General features: G+C 36.1%; 1 protein-coding gene and 1 pseudogene across 4 annotated transcripts in view; both read left to right on the top strand.

The window, feature by feature from the left end:
* Window positions 1-17,671, top strand: part of RASAL2 (RAS protein activator like 2) — a 328,025-nt gene that overhangs the window by 229,794 nt on the left and 80,560 nt on the right. The gene's annotated exons all lie outside the window — the stretch shown is intronic.
* Window positions 15,262-17,182, top strand: LOC127559251 (heat shock cognate 71 kDa protein-like; annotated as a pseudogene).

Below are 17,671 nucleotides of genomic sequence, written 5' to 3'. Positions count from 1 at the left end.
GTGACAGAATATATTTGACCAGGAAATCCATTGATAGTTATTTGCTCTAAAAATGTCAAAGATCAAAAGATCCCACAAAACACACCCAAAATATTTTAGGGGCACTTTTTTGTAGCATAAAAGAGTAGAAATATTAGAGAATGGCTAAACAAATAATGGCACAATCAGAAAGGTAAGTGAAAATAAGGGAAAACCATATATTAGGAACTGAGGGTGATTGAAGAACAAAAGATAACTTTTTTTTTTTAAAAAGAGTTTATGTGATCATATGTAGCCAGTCTTGTTTAATCAATAACAGGTCAAACCAAGCTAACTTCATTTTCTTTTTGGATTGTTATTCAGGCAAATGGATTGAGACAGTGTTTACCTAAATTTTAGTGAAGCAGACGTCCCCCTATTTTGGTGAGAAAAGTTGAAAGATAGGAGCTAAATAATAGAATACACAAGTGGTTTTGGAATGGCCAGACCCCAAAAGTAGTCATTAACAATTTCATATCAGTTTAGGAGGAAGTCTATATGGTAATGTCCCAGGGACTTATGCTAGACCCTCTGTCTTCTAACATGTTTATGAAGAGACATGGAGAAAGATATATACTGCTGGCTTGCCAAATTGACAGAAGACAATTTAGGAGAGAGAACCAATTGAAGGTTGGGAATCTGAAAAGATCTTGACAAATTTAACCAAGATCTGGCGAACTATGATCTGTATCAAAACCAGCAAACCACCTCTGAGCTAAGAAAGGCTTTTTACATTTTAAAGTAAAGTTTAATTATATTTTAAAATATTAAGAACCATTCTTACCTTACCAATTTTCTAGCTTAACAAAAACAGAAATGGACCAGATTAAGCCCTCAGACTGTGGTGTGGTTGGCTAACTCCTACCTTAGATCTTTGGGCTAAAGTTTTTGGTTGTATTTTTTCTTTCTAATTTCTGAATAGATTTTACAGATGATTCAACTTCATGATATGTCTCTGGTAACAATTCAGTGCATTCAGGATTTACAGCTCTCCTACACTTATAAATCTAATAAAAAATAATGCTTATCAAATTTTCTGATGATGCATAGATTAGAAAAAATAACACATTCCATGACATAGTCTTTTATATGTAATTTTACCACTTATTAAAGATGAGAGCAAATTTACATACCAATGAAATGGATTGTTTATACATAAAGAATAAAATCTTGGTGGAATATTTGATACCTTTTACTGTTGCCAAATTTTTTTTCATTCCCATATTCAGTTATGTGACTCCACATGGGGTCATGCCCCATAGTATAAAAAAAATTGCTATAAAAGTATCCCTTTGATTGTTTGGCATAACATTAAAATTGTAAAATTTGGTTATATTGATACAGTATATCATTAATTTTCCTGCAGTTATTTAAATTATTTATTTAATGAATACTTTGAAATTGAACCTATCCAAATGTTTTTTGTGCTTTGTCACATTGATTCCCAAATATTTTAAGCATTTTATATTTATTTGGAATAAAAAATCATAGATGATATTGGCATCAATAACTGAGTCACCAGTAATGAAATAGCAATAGTTAAGTCATGACATAGTCTTGAGTCGAGAATAGAATTGTGGAATAAGCAAAGGACTTCCCAAATGCCACATAAGAAAGTCTTCACTAATCATGGTTAATACTTTTTATATCTCAGCATTTTAATTAATCATTGCTTATTATGAGTCAGCAGTGTGATTTAGCAGACAAAAAAGCAAATGCATCCCTAGGTTGCATTAAGAGAAGCATGTTGTTTAGGAATAAGGAGGTGATGATAGTCCTGCTCTACTTTACATTAGTCAGTCTTATCTGGAGTTTTTTGGTTGATTTTGTGCATCACTTTTTAGCATAGATAATCTGGAGAGTATTAAGGGGAGAACCACCATGATGGAAAGGGATCTGGTGTTCTTGCCTTATGAGAATTATTTTTAAAATTAGGTTGTGTATGTGTTTAACCTGGAAAAGAGAAGATTTAGAAGGTAGAGTCTTGATAAAGATGTGATAGCAATGTTCAAGCAAGTGTTTTGTTATTGTATTCTGTTTGACCTTGAAGGCAAAAGTGAGCAATAAGAGGAAGTTTCAGAGAGGCAAATTTAAGGAAAAATTTGTGGACATAATAGGTTCCCCTTGTAACAATTTTTAAGCAAATGCTGGATGCTTACTTTTATTGTGTCTTATGAAGGATTCTTTTACAGTCTTATATTGTATTAAATGTCTGTGAAGGTGATTCTAAAATTCTGTAATTCTGTGAAAACCCCTAGGTCTTTTTCATACCAGCTACTCCCATTAGGAGTTGGCTTCTTAACCCAAATACCAGGCTTTACATTTGTCCTTATGAAATTTAATTCAGTCTCTAATTAGACCCTATCAAAACTAATCTGTACAGCACCTGATTCTTTTTTTTTTTCCATCTTTGAATAATCTGAAAATTTGATACACATGTGTCATCTATGTGAGGGATGAAAATGGTAAACAAAGCAAGGCCAAAAAAAACAAGGAATTGCACTTAAGTAAAATATAAACTCCAAGTTTCTGGATTTTCTAGTCAGTCCTCAATAAGAGGAGAGTAGTTTTTAGTGAATTACTTAAGTTACACATTATTGGTAGAATTTTAATACATACATTTGGGAATAAACTGTTACAGAAGAATTAGGAGTACAAGACTAAGAGATTTGAATGAAGGGATGTGTTCATGATTGATTTTGCTGGGGCTTCTCTGGTTCTTAAAATTTGAAAATTTGGGACTGTTGAATTCTCAAGCTGAATGGATCATAAGAAAATTTCAGATTTGGAAAAACCCCTCAGAAGTTCATTTCTTATATTTTACAGAAGATAAAACATATTTAGAGAAGTTAGAAAAAATATTTTCTATCATAAATAGAATGGGGTAGAGCTGAGTTTCAAATTTAAATTTTCTCATTTGATCATCAGTGTTTCCACAGCACCAAATTAAATGACCCTATTCATCTTTTGGCTGAGGCAATCTGACCTTTCCATTCCTAGTACCCTTCTCCAGTGTCTTTGTTTCTCTATAGACACACCCCCATGCCTGGAAATAAATGTCTTCCCTATTGCTTCTTAGAATCCCCAAGTTGCCTTAAAGATTCTGTTCAGTTGAGTCTGACCTTCTCCCTGAAGCCTTTCTTAAGCTACCAGGCTGCTATTGCTCTTATTTCAAATCATCTTGTATCTCTTGTGTTTGTACTTATTATCTACTTATCTCCCTGGATATAATATGAGTTCCTTGAGAGCAGAGACTTTTCACTTTTGTCTTTGTATCTTTAACAAATATCTCAGTATTTGAAACATAGTAGGTGCTTTAAAATGCTTAGTGTTTGAGGTAAAGTACTTGTTAAGCATAGATCTTGTTGTTATCCTTTGATGTTATTCTAATCTAGATAAGACACTAGACTTTTACTAAACCAGGGTTTCTTGAATTTTTTACTCACTACTTCTTTTTGCCTGAGGAATTTTTATGTGAGCCAGGGATCTAGTTATATAAAAATGGTGTACAAATCAAACATTTACTAATAGTAAATTACAATTTCACAGCCCCACATTGTTCTAAGACTTCATGTGGAGTTGTGACCCACAGTTTAAGAAGCTGGGTACTAAACAAGTAAGAAGCAGTTAAAAAAAAAAGTACATATTTGATTAGAATAGTGTCTAAATACAATAGTATATTAGAAAAGAAAAATGTCAGTGTAGTATAGGAGCTCTACATTTGATTTCACAGAGTAATTAAAGTCTGAAATAGTGTAGGATTTGACTTGTCTGAGAAGAGGTAGGGGGACTTTCTACCAGGTTGTTTGGAATAAAGAACATGAACAAAGACATGGGAAACCAAATGAGAATGGCATATATGATACTTATGAACAAGATAGCAGGGGTAATAAAAGGACTAAATGGCCTAGAGGAGAGTATTTGTGTGGGTAACCAGTATAAGGTTAAATAGGGAAGGTAATTCCAATTAGTGATGGACCTTGAAGCTTTAGAATAAGAAATTTTTAACTGATCCAGTAGTCATTTGGGAGCCATTGTACCTTCTCAAGCTGAGGGAATGATATAATAAAAGGAGTATTTTGAATTATTGATCTGACAAAGGCTAGATGCCATGAGGAAGATGATATAATAAATTAGGCAAGTTGATAAAAATGTGGAGAAGGTAGAAATGGAAGAGAAGAACTGAATCCTACATACATTGGGGGAAAAAACTCAAAAGGATTCATAGACCTGTGTCATATGAAGAACATAGCAGATCAAGTATGGCTTTGAGGTGGTCAGCCTGTACCCCTCCCTTTACTTCCTTATTCAGCCCTTCAAAGCAAGAAGCTTTGAAGTTGTCACAGCAACACAAACTGCTTATGACATTGTTAAGAGATATAATGCTTCTGGTAGGAAACTAGATTTTATTAGCTTGAGTACATTGTTAGCCTATTATTTAAAAGAATAGCATAGTGTTCCATTTATATCAAAGATCTTACAACTTGACTCTGAAGTAAAGTATAAACCAGTTTGGCAGGAAATATCCACAACTATTTCTGCTGTATGTATTTAGTCTGCAGTAAATATTTGTTAATTTTCATAAGCCACATTAGACAAACAGATGTAGACATACTTCTTTCTTTTCTTTGCTAACATAAATGAGACATATCTTCTAGGGAATAAAAATAAAACAGATCTTGAAAAATCATAATATAATCAGGGTCAAATAATAATAATAATAGTTAACATTTATATAGACTTGCTATATGCTAAGGCACTGTACTAAGCACTTTCCAGTAATTTTCTTATTTGATCCTCATAACAACCAGGAGAGGTAAGTGCCATTGTCATCCTCATTTTACAAATGAAGTAACTGAAGCAAAAAAAAAAAAAAAAAAGTTAAGTAAATTGCCTTAGGTCACACAGCCAGTTAAGTGTCTGAGGTCAAATTAGAACTCAGATCCTCCGAAGTCAAACCAGATTCTGTCTGCTGAGACACTTAACTGTCCACAATCATTTTGTAATGCACAGAAACCATGAGATACTGAAGCACATTGTATTTCAAACCAGTCAATAGCTTTATTAAAAAGCATTATAAATCATTTACAGAAAAGAAATGCAAACTCTAAATATCTGTTTGTTCCCAGTAGCAGAGAGGAAAAGGAAAAAAAAATATTGTTTCTGTTAATCTGTAGATTAGGGAAAGCCTATATGTAGCCAGTTTAAAGAACTCACAACTGATTGTGTACATGCTAAACAACTGGTTCTATAGTTATTGAAAAGTTTTCTTTTGCAAAATCCAAATGTCAGTTTTTTTTTTTTCATGAGAAGTATTCAAATCATTAAGGACCTCCATTAAACAGTTTAGAAATTCTCTATTTTTAAAAAAGGATAAAGAAAACAAATACCACATTCAGCATTTGATCTGAGTTTTTCTTTTTTAATATTATGACTTCCTATTTTTAAAAGTCAATGATATATATTATCTCATTGCTGTAAATTTTTTGTAAAATGCTAATTAAATTTCAGTTATTTTACAGACAAATAAAGAGCTTAGAATCAGACAGATCTGGACTTAGTTTCCACCACTGACACTCTATGGCTCTGGGCAAATCACTTAACCACACTGAGTCTCAGTTTTCTCCTCTGTAAAATGGAAAGTATTTGTAGAGCCTACCTTAAAGAGTTGTGATACTTAGATGACATAATGTATATAAACTGCAACTTGTAAGGTGACACGTAAATATTAGTTGTTCCTATTATTTTTTTCAAGAATGCGTAATGCCCTTCAATAAAGTGATAGTTCTGCTGTAATCTGTCTTGCAAGTATTTAGAGTTTCTGGGTTCAGTTCTTAGTGATGAGGTGATTGTATTCAAGTATTGTTGTATTAGATTCCAGAGGGCAGGTAGGAATGGTACCTGGAAATTTCAGAGAGATTTCATTTTCCATAGATTAGACTCCTTTGAGAAGTAATTAGTTCTCCTTTTTTTTTTTAAATTTTTTTAATAGCTTTTTATTTACAAGTTATATGCATAGGTAATTTTACAGCATTGACAATTGCCAAACCTTTTGTTCCAATTTCCTCCCCTTCTTCCCCCCATCCTCTCCCCAAGATGGCAGATTGACCAATATATGTTAAATATGTTAAAGTATAAATTAAATACAATATAAGTATACATGTCCAAAAAGTTATTTTGCTGTACAAAAATAATCAGACTTTGAAATAGTGTACAATTAACCTGTGAAGGAAATCAAAAATGCAGGCAGACAAAAATAGAGGGATTGGGAATTCTATGTAGTGGTTCATAGTCATCTCCCAGAGTTCTTTTTCTGGATGTAGCTGGTTCAATTCATTACTGCTCTATTGGAACTGATTTGGTTCATCTCATTGCTGAAGATGGCCATGTCCATCAGAATTGATCATCATATAGTATTGTTGTTGAGGTATATAATGATCTCCTGGTCCTGCTCATTTCACTTAGCATCAGGTCATGTAAGTCTCTCCAGGCCTTTCTGAAATCATCCTGCTGGTCATTTCTTACAGAACAATAATATTCCATAACATTCATATACCACAATTTATTCAACCATTCTTCAATTGATGGGCATCTACTCAAGTTTCCAGTTTCTGGCCACTACAAAAAAGGCTGCCATAAACATTCTTGCACATACAAGTCAATAACTAGTTCTCCTGTTGTATATCTCTAAGCAAAGAGTGAGCCATCTCTTTTTGAATGTGCTATCAAGTGATTTCTTTTTTAAAGTGTGGATTCTTGTCTCTTAAGTAACTTCTAGCTCTGACATTCTGTCTCAGTTTCCCAGCTTTCAGACTCCCCCCACTTTGTTTTTCCTACCCTATGCATTTTTGCTTTCCATACCAGAATTCATATCCTAATAAAGGAATTCTTCTTTCTAAGAAATTTGATTCCCGTATTTTATGCATGTAAATATTCAAGATTACGTAAGATTCCTTGAAATAAATAACAAAATATAACTTTATTCCACAATTTTCTGAGACTAATAACAGATAAAGCATAGAACAGAAAAATATGTGCTCAATCAAAAATATATGTTATTGTTATGTAACAGAGATAAAGTCCAAAACTAAGAGGGTTTCTTTATATATAGATGGACACTATATGATCCTTTTTGTGGATAACATTGGTCAGGTTGCAACAAATCCTAGAAGACTGTGGAGTTTTTTGGATGAGATTCATAGCAATTCAAAAGCATTTGCCCTTACTCTCCACAAAGGAAAAATGAAATGGAGGAAAAAACTCTATTGTCTCATCTCTAAGACAAAGTTGAATATACAACTGATACAGCTTATCCATCTAAACAGGGTGTCCTAAAGTCTTAGTGCAATTTTAAGCTCTAATAAACTACAATGAGCTCATTGGCTTCTTAGCTGCTATCTAGGTGGCTCAGTGAATAAAGTACTATGCCTGAAGTTAGGAAAACTTGACTTCAAATCTGTCCGCAGACACAAATTGTATGACATTGGGCAGGTCATTTAACCTCTGTCTCAATTTCTTCATCTGTAAAATGGAGATGATAACACCTATGTCTCAGGGTTATTGTAATAATCTCTAGCTTTTTCAACTCCAATGGGTTGAAGTGTCATCTCCGTGAAGATGATTCTCACATCTGTATATCTAAGCCTAGTTTATCTCCTGAACTCTAGTTCGACGTCACCAGTTGCCTAAAGAACACTTAGAGATGTGCTATATGAGAATAATCTGGAAATTACTATACTATACTATATATATAGTATAATAGTATACTATAGTATAGTATAGGTATAATATTATACTATACCTATACTATACTATAGTACTATACTATAGTATACTATTATATATAGTATACTATTATACTATACCTGTACTATAACCTGTCCAAAATCACCCTAATTATGGACCTTTCTCACAAGTTCCAAAACCACAGTTTTTCTTGAAAGACCCTGTTTCTGCCAAGGATACCAGCATCTTTCCAGTGGGATACCACCATTGTCATCCTTGGTGTAATCTTTGACTCCTTATAGCCATCCCCCATGTTCTATCCCTTGTCAGATCTTACTATTCTCACCTCCACAACTTCCTGCACACTTTCCACTCAGAGCAAACAAAATTACTTAGGCCCTCATCATCTCTCAGACTATTGCTAGAGCCCCCTTGTTTTCCCAGGCTTAGGATCTGCCTGTCACACTTTACTCCCTGGCTCCACATTCTAACCCCACTACCAAGTTAAGTTTCTCCTTAGCAAAATCTCTCATTTACATGCCCTTCTCTCCTTTGACATTGCCTGCTGGTTAGTCTCTGTCAGAGATCACTCCTCCTTCCTGTCCTCATCCACTTTGCTCTCCTCCCTGTACCCTACCATCCAGTGACATTGGCCTCCTCACACATTCCTTGCACCCCATAATCCCATCTGTTGACTGCATCCATTTTCACTGTCTCTTCCCTCTACCTGGAATTCTCTCCCTAACCTGTACTTCCTGGCCCTCCTGGCTTCCTCCAGCTCTCAGCTAGAATCCTGACTTCTACAAGAAGTCTTTCCCTATGCTTCTAAGAATTAATGCAGGAAGCTCCTGTGTGCCAGGCACTCTGTTAAGCTCTTCATAAATATCTTATTTGAGAAATCAAGGAAAGCCCTTAACAATTCATGGCCCAGAATTACTCAAAGTGTGCAGAACTGGGTTCAGTCTTAACCACCAGAGGGTAAAATCACTATCAGTGAGATCACAAATCCATTGGAATAGTAGAATATTTTTCTTTCCAGATTGATGAATCATGTACATTTTATTGAAAATATAACTTTATTAAGTGATAAGAAAATGAGAGCTTAACATGTCTGCCTGTATTAAGCTTACTTTTTGTCTCCCTAATATCTCCAGTAACATTCCTACAAGACTTCTAAAAGGGTCCTGGAATTTTTGCTCTCTCGAGCTACTGATAACCATGTAAACATTGAGAATGGGGCAGGGAAAGAACACTAGATAAAAAATCATAGGATTAAATTCAAATCTTCATTGTCCAGCTAGAGGTCCCCCTAATACACCTCTCTGGACCTTCATTTTCCTTATCTATAAAGAAGATAGTAGGACCACAGGTCCACTGAGGACCTTTTTAAACTCTGCATCTATGATCCTGTTGTCTCTGTTGTTGACACAGCCATTTCCCAGTATCTTCTATCTGTCTGACAGGACTTAAAAAATTATTCTTGTATCTTTGTGTGACTCCTTAAGAAAGAGTGTGGGCTCCTTCTGCTTCCTCTTCTAGAGAGAAATTTATTCAGTTACTATCTGTAACAAGTGTGGGAAATCTTTAAAAAGCCATTTGCTGCTTAGGAGGCTCAGGGGACAGGGAAAAGAGAAGGAAGAGGAGAAATAGAGGCTTTCCTCTCTAATAATTATCCACATTTCTGTTCTTGCCTTTAAGTTCTTGAATAGTGAAGCTTCAGGGGCATGGTATCTTAAAAAGACTATTGGAATTAAATACAGCAGTCTGAGTGATACAAATTGAATGAAATTAAAGTGACTCTGAGGTGGTTTTTGTTTTGTTTTTTCTTCTTAGAGCAAATGAATGGTGGTGACTGTCAGTGCATATGCCTTAAAGCAATAAAAAATAGGAAGCAAAAGGAAATGTCCTAGAGAAAATAGTGGTTGAAGTCTTTATATAAAGCAGCATCAAAGAGCTACCATGACAGTAATTCTGTAAAGGCAGTATGTTATCTATCTAACCTTGTTATTTCATTTCAGGGTATAGTTGTCTCCTATCCTACTTCCATTCCCTCTGAGAAACTATCCCTAAAAGAAAAGAAAAAAATTGAACCATTCCTTTTTTTCCAGGAATGTCATTCTCCTGCTAGTTTTATCATCTCTCATTAAATCTCCCTTTTACTCAAGTGGCACTAACCTAGTTTCTGCTTCCATTCATTTCTTTTCATTATAACCATCATGCTTCCAATTCCTTCCCATTTTATTTCTTTGTCTACTTGTCTGTTACCTTCTAAGAAAATAGAAAAGTCCTAATTTCAGATCCACACCGTAATTACTGACTCTCCCATTTATAATCAGCTGTAGGCAATAATATGTTTCTGCTTCTTTAATGTCACTTAAATAATTTGAGGGAGGACAGGAAGACAATAGAGTGAATCTGAGCATTTCTTTTTTGTCCAGGCCGAAAATTCAATTGCATGAATGGGTGAACATTTAAACACATTAAAAAGCAGTGTTGTGCATGTTAAATTTTTTATCATGCTCTGTTGAAATTTTATTGATTGCTAGAAAAGGTTTTGTAAGTAGACTGAAGAATTTCCCTTTTGAGAACAACATTGAAACATTTCTAAAGGAGCTGCTCCCAGCAGAAGTATTAAAAGGGAATTTGGTTGGTAGAGCTTTTGTTTATTGTTTTATTGCATTTCCATACAGAAAAATACTGGATATTGCCTTGGGTACTTATTAAAACATTTTTAGACATGTTGTTAACTAATATGACAAAATAACTGCCTGGGTATTTACATAATTCCATTTTCCTATTTGCAGTTAAGTTGATGGTTTTCCTTTTGGGAAAGATGTATAGAGTCTTTGTTGTTGTTGTGTCATTTAGTCATCTCTGATTCCTCATGACCCCGTGGGTCATACAGTCCATAGGATTTTCTTGGCAGAGACACAGGAGTGGTTTGCCATTTCCTTCTTCAGTGGATTAAGGTCACAGAGGTTTCATGACCTGCCCAGGGTCACGCAGCTAGTGAGTGTCTGAGACCACATTAGAATTCAGATGTTCCTGACTCCAGGCCCAGTACTCTATCCACTCCATCACCTAACTGCCCTGTATGACCTGATTGAAGCCACAGAGTTAGGATATGAACATGGCTCCTGGGACTACAAATATAGTATTCTTCTTACTGCTTTTTTTACCATTTTCTAATCCAGGCCTTTATAGAGATAAGAACTTCTCAGAATTTAATTTCTCCTTTGACTTGAAAAATGAAAATATTTCTTTGTATGTCACTATCAGGTGCACACACTAGTAAAGCCAGAGTTAGTAAAGGAGACAGGTTGTTGTTTTTGTTTTTTTTTAATCTAGAATATTGAATACATCAAGGAAAAGGGAATGAGCTTTTCTTCATAGACAAAATTTCTCAGGTACATGAAACACTACTTTCTGTCTTTGATTGTCTCCATTTAACTGTTCAAAACCTCAATGTTTATTTTTAAATGGTTTTTAATCTCATTTTCAAATTAGTGGAAATTGTGTGATTTTTTTCTTTCTAAATAATTTATGTTCGATATAATTTGACAAAACATTATTTTGTATTTCTAGGATGATTAAAGAACTGTAACTTTCTAAGATAAGTTCTTAATGCTGAATATGAAAGAGAGACAGAGAGACAGAGAGAGAGAGGAGACTAGAAACTGGCTGTGAATAAATAGTACTTATGATAATAGCAGCTATCATTCACGCAGTACTTAGATGTTTGCCAAATACCCTTGATCTCCACAAAAATCTTGGAAGAGGTAGATGCTTTTATTATTATTCCCATTTTACATAAGAGGTAGTTGAAGCAAACTATGCTTAGGTGACTTGGTTCATTTGACAGCTAGTGAGTATCTGAAGCCAAATTTGAACTCGGAGCTTCCTGATTCTAGATTTTTCTGTAGATAACATGTTGGAAGTAAGTACCGCTCCTGTTTGACAAATTTTAAAAACTTCTTAGGGCTTTCTATTCTGTTTTTATCATCATCAGTAACTTTCTTAATTTTTCTCCCAGATTTAACAGTATGTTCAGTTAGAACCACTCGGAAGAAAATGATGGCGAGTATTATCATTTCTTTGTACTCTCACAAGAGCATGTACAATTACACCTTTGGTCAATGACTATAAAAGGGTCACAATCATTATAAGCCATTTAATGCATCTGCAAATCATTGAAAAATTGGCAGTATTCATTTAGCTGAAGAATATGAATTCATGAACAGTTCTTTTAATTGAATTTCATTTAAGAGGGTTTTTTAGGTCCATTTTGTTCATAGTTAGCATTGTGCTTGGTTTTATAGGCAATATAAAAGAAACATGAAATGCAATCTATGAAAAAAATTTGGAGGCTCTTAAGGGAATTGAGTCACATTCAAATAAATCAGTTCAAAAATGACAAAAGAAAGTATAGGGGCAGCTAGATGGTGCAGTAGGTAGAGCACCAGCCCTGAAGTCAGGAGGACCTGAGTTCAAATTTGACCTCAGACACTTAACATTGCCTGGCTGTGAGAACCTTTAACCTTTACCACCTCAGCAAGAGATAAGAAAAGAAAAAAGAAAGAAGTAAGTATATGCCCAAGTGCTGAAATGTTGAAAATCTTATATTAAGAATGATGTAGGTCAAAGAAGAGGTCAGTTTCTCACTAATACATTGTTGGTGTGAGTGGATCCAACCATTCTGGAGAGCAGTTTGGAACTATGCTCAAAAAGTTATCAAACTGTGCATACCCTTTGATCCAGCAATGTTTCTACTGGGCTTATACCCCAAAGAGATAATAAAGAAGGGAAAGGGACCTGTATGTGCCAAAATGTTTGTGGCAAGAAACTGGAAACCAAGTGGATGCCCATCAGTTGGAGAATGGCTGAGTAAGTCATGGTATATGAATGTTATGGAATATTATTGTTCTGTAAGAAACGAGCAGCAGGAGGATTTCAGAAAGGCCTAGAGAGACTTACATGAACTGATGCTGAGTGAAATGAGCAGAACCAAGAGATCATTAAATACTTCAACAACAATACTATTTGATAATCAATTCTGATGGACGTGGCTCTCTTCAATAATGAGATGATTCAAACCAGTTCCAGCTCTTCAGTGATGAAGAGAGCCATTTACACCCAGAGAGAGGACCATGGGAACTGAATGTGGCTTACCACATAGTGCTTTCACTCTATTTCTTTGCTTGCATTTTATTTTGCTTCTCTTTTTTTCTTGTGCAGCATGACAATTGTATGAATATGCATGCATATATTGGATTTAAAATTTATTTCCACCATGTTTAACATATATTGGATTGTAGAGGGCTGAAACTCTTGAGTCAACGCATTGAGGTCAGGACTGCTGAGCACTTGAAGCTAACTACTGATTGGACAATACTCTGTGGGCATATGCTTGGAAAATGGCGCTTCCCACTATCCCGTGCTGGCTCAATGATTGGTGTATACAAAGGATTGTAGGAGGGACTGGGAGTGGAGTAAGACAAGCCAGGGTCACTCTTTGCTGTGGAAGAGGAAGAAGGCAGTTGCGGAGATACTCTTCCATCCCTTTCACTTCTATCTCTAAAGACCAAGAATAAAGACTAAGGACTTTTGCTAATCCTGATTACGGCTGATTCCTGGTGTCCTGGGTGTTAGCACGGCTGTCACATTGGACTACTTGCCATCTAGGTGAGGGTATGGGGGAAGGTGGAAAAAATTGGAGCACAGGGTTTTGCAAGGGCTAATGTTGAAAAATTGTCCACGCATATGTTTTGAAAAATAAAAAGCTTTAACAAATTTTTTTTAAAAGGTGTCAGCCTGAGATTTAAATTATTTATGAAACCTCTAAATGAAAATATTAAATTACCAAAAATGTTTGTTTCATAGAGCATCTGTTCACTAATAAAGGAGAATATTGAATGAGTTTAATACAGAATTTGCCTATTCTAATAGCATGTGTTTTCTATCACATGCTCTTTTCATGGTTGTTTAGGGAAGTTGAGGTGAGCAGATAGATAAAGCTGGATCTGGTTTTGAACTTCAGCAATATAAAGACTTTGAAAGAATTTTCTCTGAAAGCTAACTATTATAGAAATGGTTATCAAAGTTAACTTACTAGGATCCTTTAGTTGATGTTTGTTGAATAGGTTACTCCTTACTAGTCAGTGTTGTAGAAGGTGGTTTTGAATGAGCTATGTCTCTTTTAGAAAACATTAAGATAGAAAGATTCAGGAATTATCTGTTAATCTTTCTTCTAATTGTGCTCTATGTGGGAGCCACAGTTTGCAAAGGTCATTCATGAGTTGAAGAGCATAGAAAATGGGTCAACCAGAATGGTGAAGTGTCTTCTGTCTGTAGCCTGTGAGGATCCAGTTGAAGAAACTGGAGATATTTGTCCTCAAGAAGAGGGGGAATATGATAACTCTCTTTGAGTGTTTAAAGGACTCACATACATAAGAAGTATTTTTTTTAATTAAAGCTTTTCATTTTCAAAAGATATACATGGATAATTTTCAACATTCACCCTTACAAAACCTTGTGTTCTAATTTTTTTCCTCCCTTCCCCCCACCTCCTCCCCTAGATGGCAAGTTATCCAATATATGTTAAACATGTACAATTCTTCTATATATATTTCCATAAATATTCTCTTATTCCCAAAATTGCCCCAAAGTGAAAAGCGCTGCCTTGGGAGGTGGTGGTTCAGGAAGTCTTTTTTTCAGGTGTGTATTGGACTGTATTGCTGCTGAGGTTCTTTCCTTCTCTAAAATTTGGTGATTCTGTGAATATCTTTATGAAGAACTATGGGGGTCGCCTTGGCACAGCAGCAGTAACTGTTCTCCAACAGTAGCCAGCTCTGCCCTGTGCTACCCAGGCAGCCTTATCAGAGGGATCTGCAGTTGGCATTGGCACCTCAAATTCCTGGGGGGAGGGAGGGTACCTTTTAATTTGGAAAAGTGGAGATCCTCGCCAATGACCAAGGACATAGAACCGCCCCACGCTCCCTCACTTTCACCATCATATCCTGCAGTGAGCCCCACCGACATAGTCTTTGGGGACCAAATGCCACTTGGTCACACGTTTGATTATGCAGTCAGACAGGAAGTCAGCTGAGGCAGAGAGGCTCAAGTGGAGCGCACAGGGGAGACCAAAATTTTCCATCCAGAAGTGTCTTTTATGGTCTTGACCAAGATGAAAGAAATTGCTGAAATTAACCTTGGGAAGACCATCATTGATGGTATTATCACAGTGCCAGCCTTCTTCAGCAGTTCCCAGTGTCAGGGTCCCCAAAATGTTCAAACCATCCCTGACCTTGGGGTGCTTCAGCTCATCAGGGAGGCAACTGCTGCTGCCATTGCTAATGATTTGGACAAAAAAGTTGGCGCCAAGAGAACAGTGTTGGTCTTTGGTGTTGGGAGGTGTTTGGAAATTGCATCTTTGAAATCAAGTCTACAGCAGGGGGCACCCACCTGGGGAGGGAGGACCATGTCGTTTCTGAGTTCAAATGAAAGCACAAGGCATACCCTTTGATCCAGCAGTGTTTCTATTGGGCTTATACCCCAAAGAGATACTAAAAAAGGGAAGGGGACCTGTATGTGCCAAAATGTTTGTAGCAGCCCTGTTTGTAGTGGCTAGAAACTGGAAAATGAAAGGATGTCCATCGATTGGAGAATGGCTGGATAAATTGTGGTATATGAATGTTATGGAATATTATTGCTCTGTAAGGAATGACCAGCAGGATGAATACAGAGAAGCTTGGAGAGACCTACATGGACTGATGCTAAGTGAGATGAGCAGAACCAGGAGATCATTATACACTTCAACAACGATATTGTATGAGGATGTATTCTGATGGAAGTGGATTTCTCTGACAAAGAGACTTAACTGAGTTTCATTGGAGAAATGATGGACAGAAACAGCTACACCCAAAGAAGGAATACTGGGAAATGAATGTGAACTATTTGCATTTTTGATTTTCTTCCCGAGTTATTTTTACCTTCTGAATCCAATTCTCCCTGTGCAGCGGGAGAACTGTTCGGTTCTGCAAATATGTATTGTATCTAGGATATACTGCAACATATTTAACATATATAGGACTGCTTGCCATCTTGGGGGGGGGGAGGAGGGAGGGAGGGGAAAAAACGAAACATAAGTGATTGCAAGGGATAATGTCGTGTAAAAATTATCCTGGCATGGATTCTGTCAATACAAAGTTATTATTAAATAAAATAAAATTTAAAAAAAAAAATGAAAGCACAAGGAGGACATAGTGAGAACAAAAGGCTGTCTGCCCTCCGGGCACCACTTGGGAGTTCAGAAAGAGTATCGTCTCTTCCAGCATCCAGCAGTGACATTGACTCCTTCTATGAAGGTTTTGACTTCTGTACCTCTTATTACCCAGACCCATTTTAAAGAACTGAATGTTGACCTCTTTGTGGCACACTGGACCTTGTGGGGAAAGGCCCTAAGGGATGCCACATTAGATAAATGATAGATTCGTGACATCATCTTGGTGGCTGATTCTACTTGGATCCCCCAAATCCAGAAAGTTCTGCAGTACTTCCTCAATGGAAAGGATTTCAACAAGAGTATTAATCCTATTGAGGCTGTGAGCTTTGGGGCAGCTGTCCAGGCTGCCTTCTTGTCTGGAGATAAATCTTGAAATGGGCAGGACTTGCTGTTTTGGAGTGTCACTCCCCTTTCCCTTGGAATTGAAATTGTTGGTAGAGTTATCACAGTTCTGATCAAATATACTACCACCATCCCCACCAAGCAGACACAGACCTTTACCACTTATTCATACAACCAGCCCAGTGTACTTTTTCAGATTTACAAAAGTGAGAGAGCAAGTTTGAGATCACAGAAATCCCCCACTCCCCCCGTACCTATGGGTGTTCCTCAGATTGAAGTAACATTTGACTTTGAAGCAAATGACATCCTCAGTATTTCTGCTGTGGATAAGAGCTCAGACAAGGAAAATGAGATCATAATCCATGAAAAAAGTCTCCTGAGCAAATACATTGAGGGTATGGTCCAGGAAGCTGATAAATACAAGGTATAGAGACAAGGTGTCTTCCAAGAATTCTCTTTTGACTTTTATGCTTTCAACATGAAAACTTCCATAGAGGACAAGAAACTGCAAGATAGAATTGGTGATAAAGACAAACAGAAGACCTCTGACAAATATAATGAAATAATCAACTGGCTGGATAAGAAGCAGACTGCTGAAGAGGAAAAATTTGAGCATCACCAGAAAGAATTAGAGAAGGTCTGCAACTGCATCATTGTTAAGCTATCCCAGAGTACAAGGAACATGCCAGGAAGCGTGCCCAGGGGAGATAGTTTCCAAGAGGAAGAGCAACTAGAAGTGCTTCTTCTGGACCTTCCATTGAAGAGGTTCAGAAGAAAAGAGCATTCCACATAACTTTACAAAAATTGAAAGACTGAAATTTGTTGCCAAGGCAGTGGCAGTTTGAAGATTAATATTTAAGCTAGTAGGCAAATCTCTACATTCTGAATACTTGAATTTGTGCAGGAAAGAAAAATAAATAACATTATACTTTCTTAATACTATAAACAAATGGAAATGCAATTCTTAGAGAATAAAATCTACCTGTGAAGTATCTAGAGCACTCTATCTGCTGGAGCTAAAACACACATCAATCAGCAAATATTTATCAATTTATCAACCTCCTACTATTTGCCAAGTGTTGTGCTAGACAGTGGGAATACTATATATATGTATATATATCAGCAGTCCCTATTTTCAAAGAATGTATGTTCCTTGTTGTTCTAAACAAGATAGCATCAAGAACAGGAGCAAAATTTTAACTTCCCTCCCTGCCTCACCTCCCATTCATTGCATTTGTAAGTTCTTTTGTATGCTTCACTTCTCTCAGATTAACACCCACTTTAAAAAAAAAAAATCCATAGTAT

Source organism: Antechinus flavipes, chromosome 4, assembly GCF_016432865.1.
Source record: "Antechinus flavipes isolate AdamAnt ecotype Samford, QLD, Australia chromosome 4, AdamAnt_v2, whole genome shotgun sequence".
Classification (NCBI taxonomy): Eukaryota; Metazoa; Chordata; class Mammalia; order Dasyuromorphia; family Dasyuridae; genus Antechinus; species Antechinus flavipes.
This window is presented reverse-complemented; position numbering and strand designations above follow the sequence as displayed.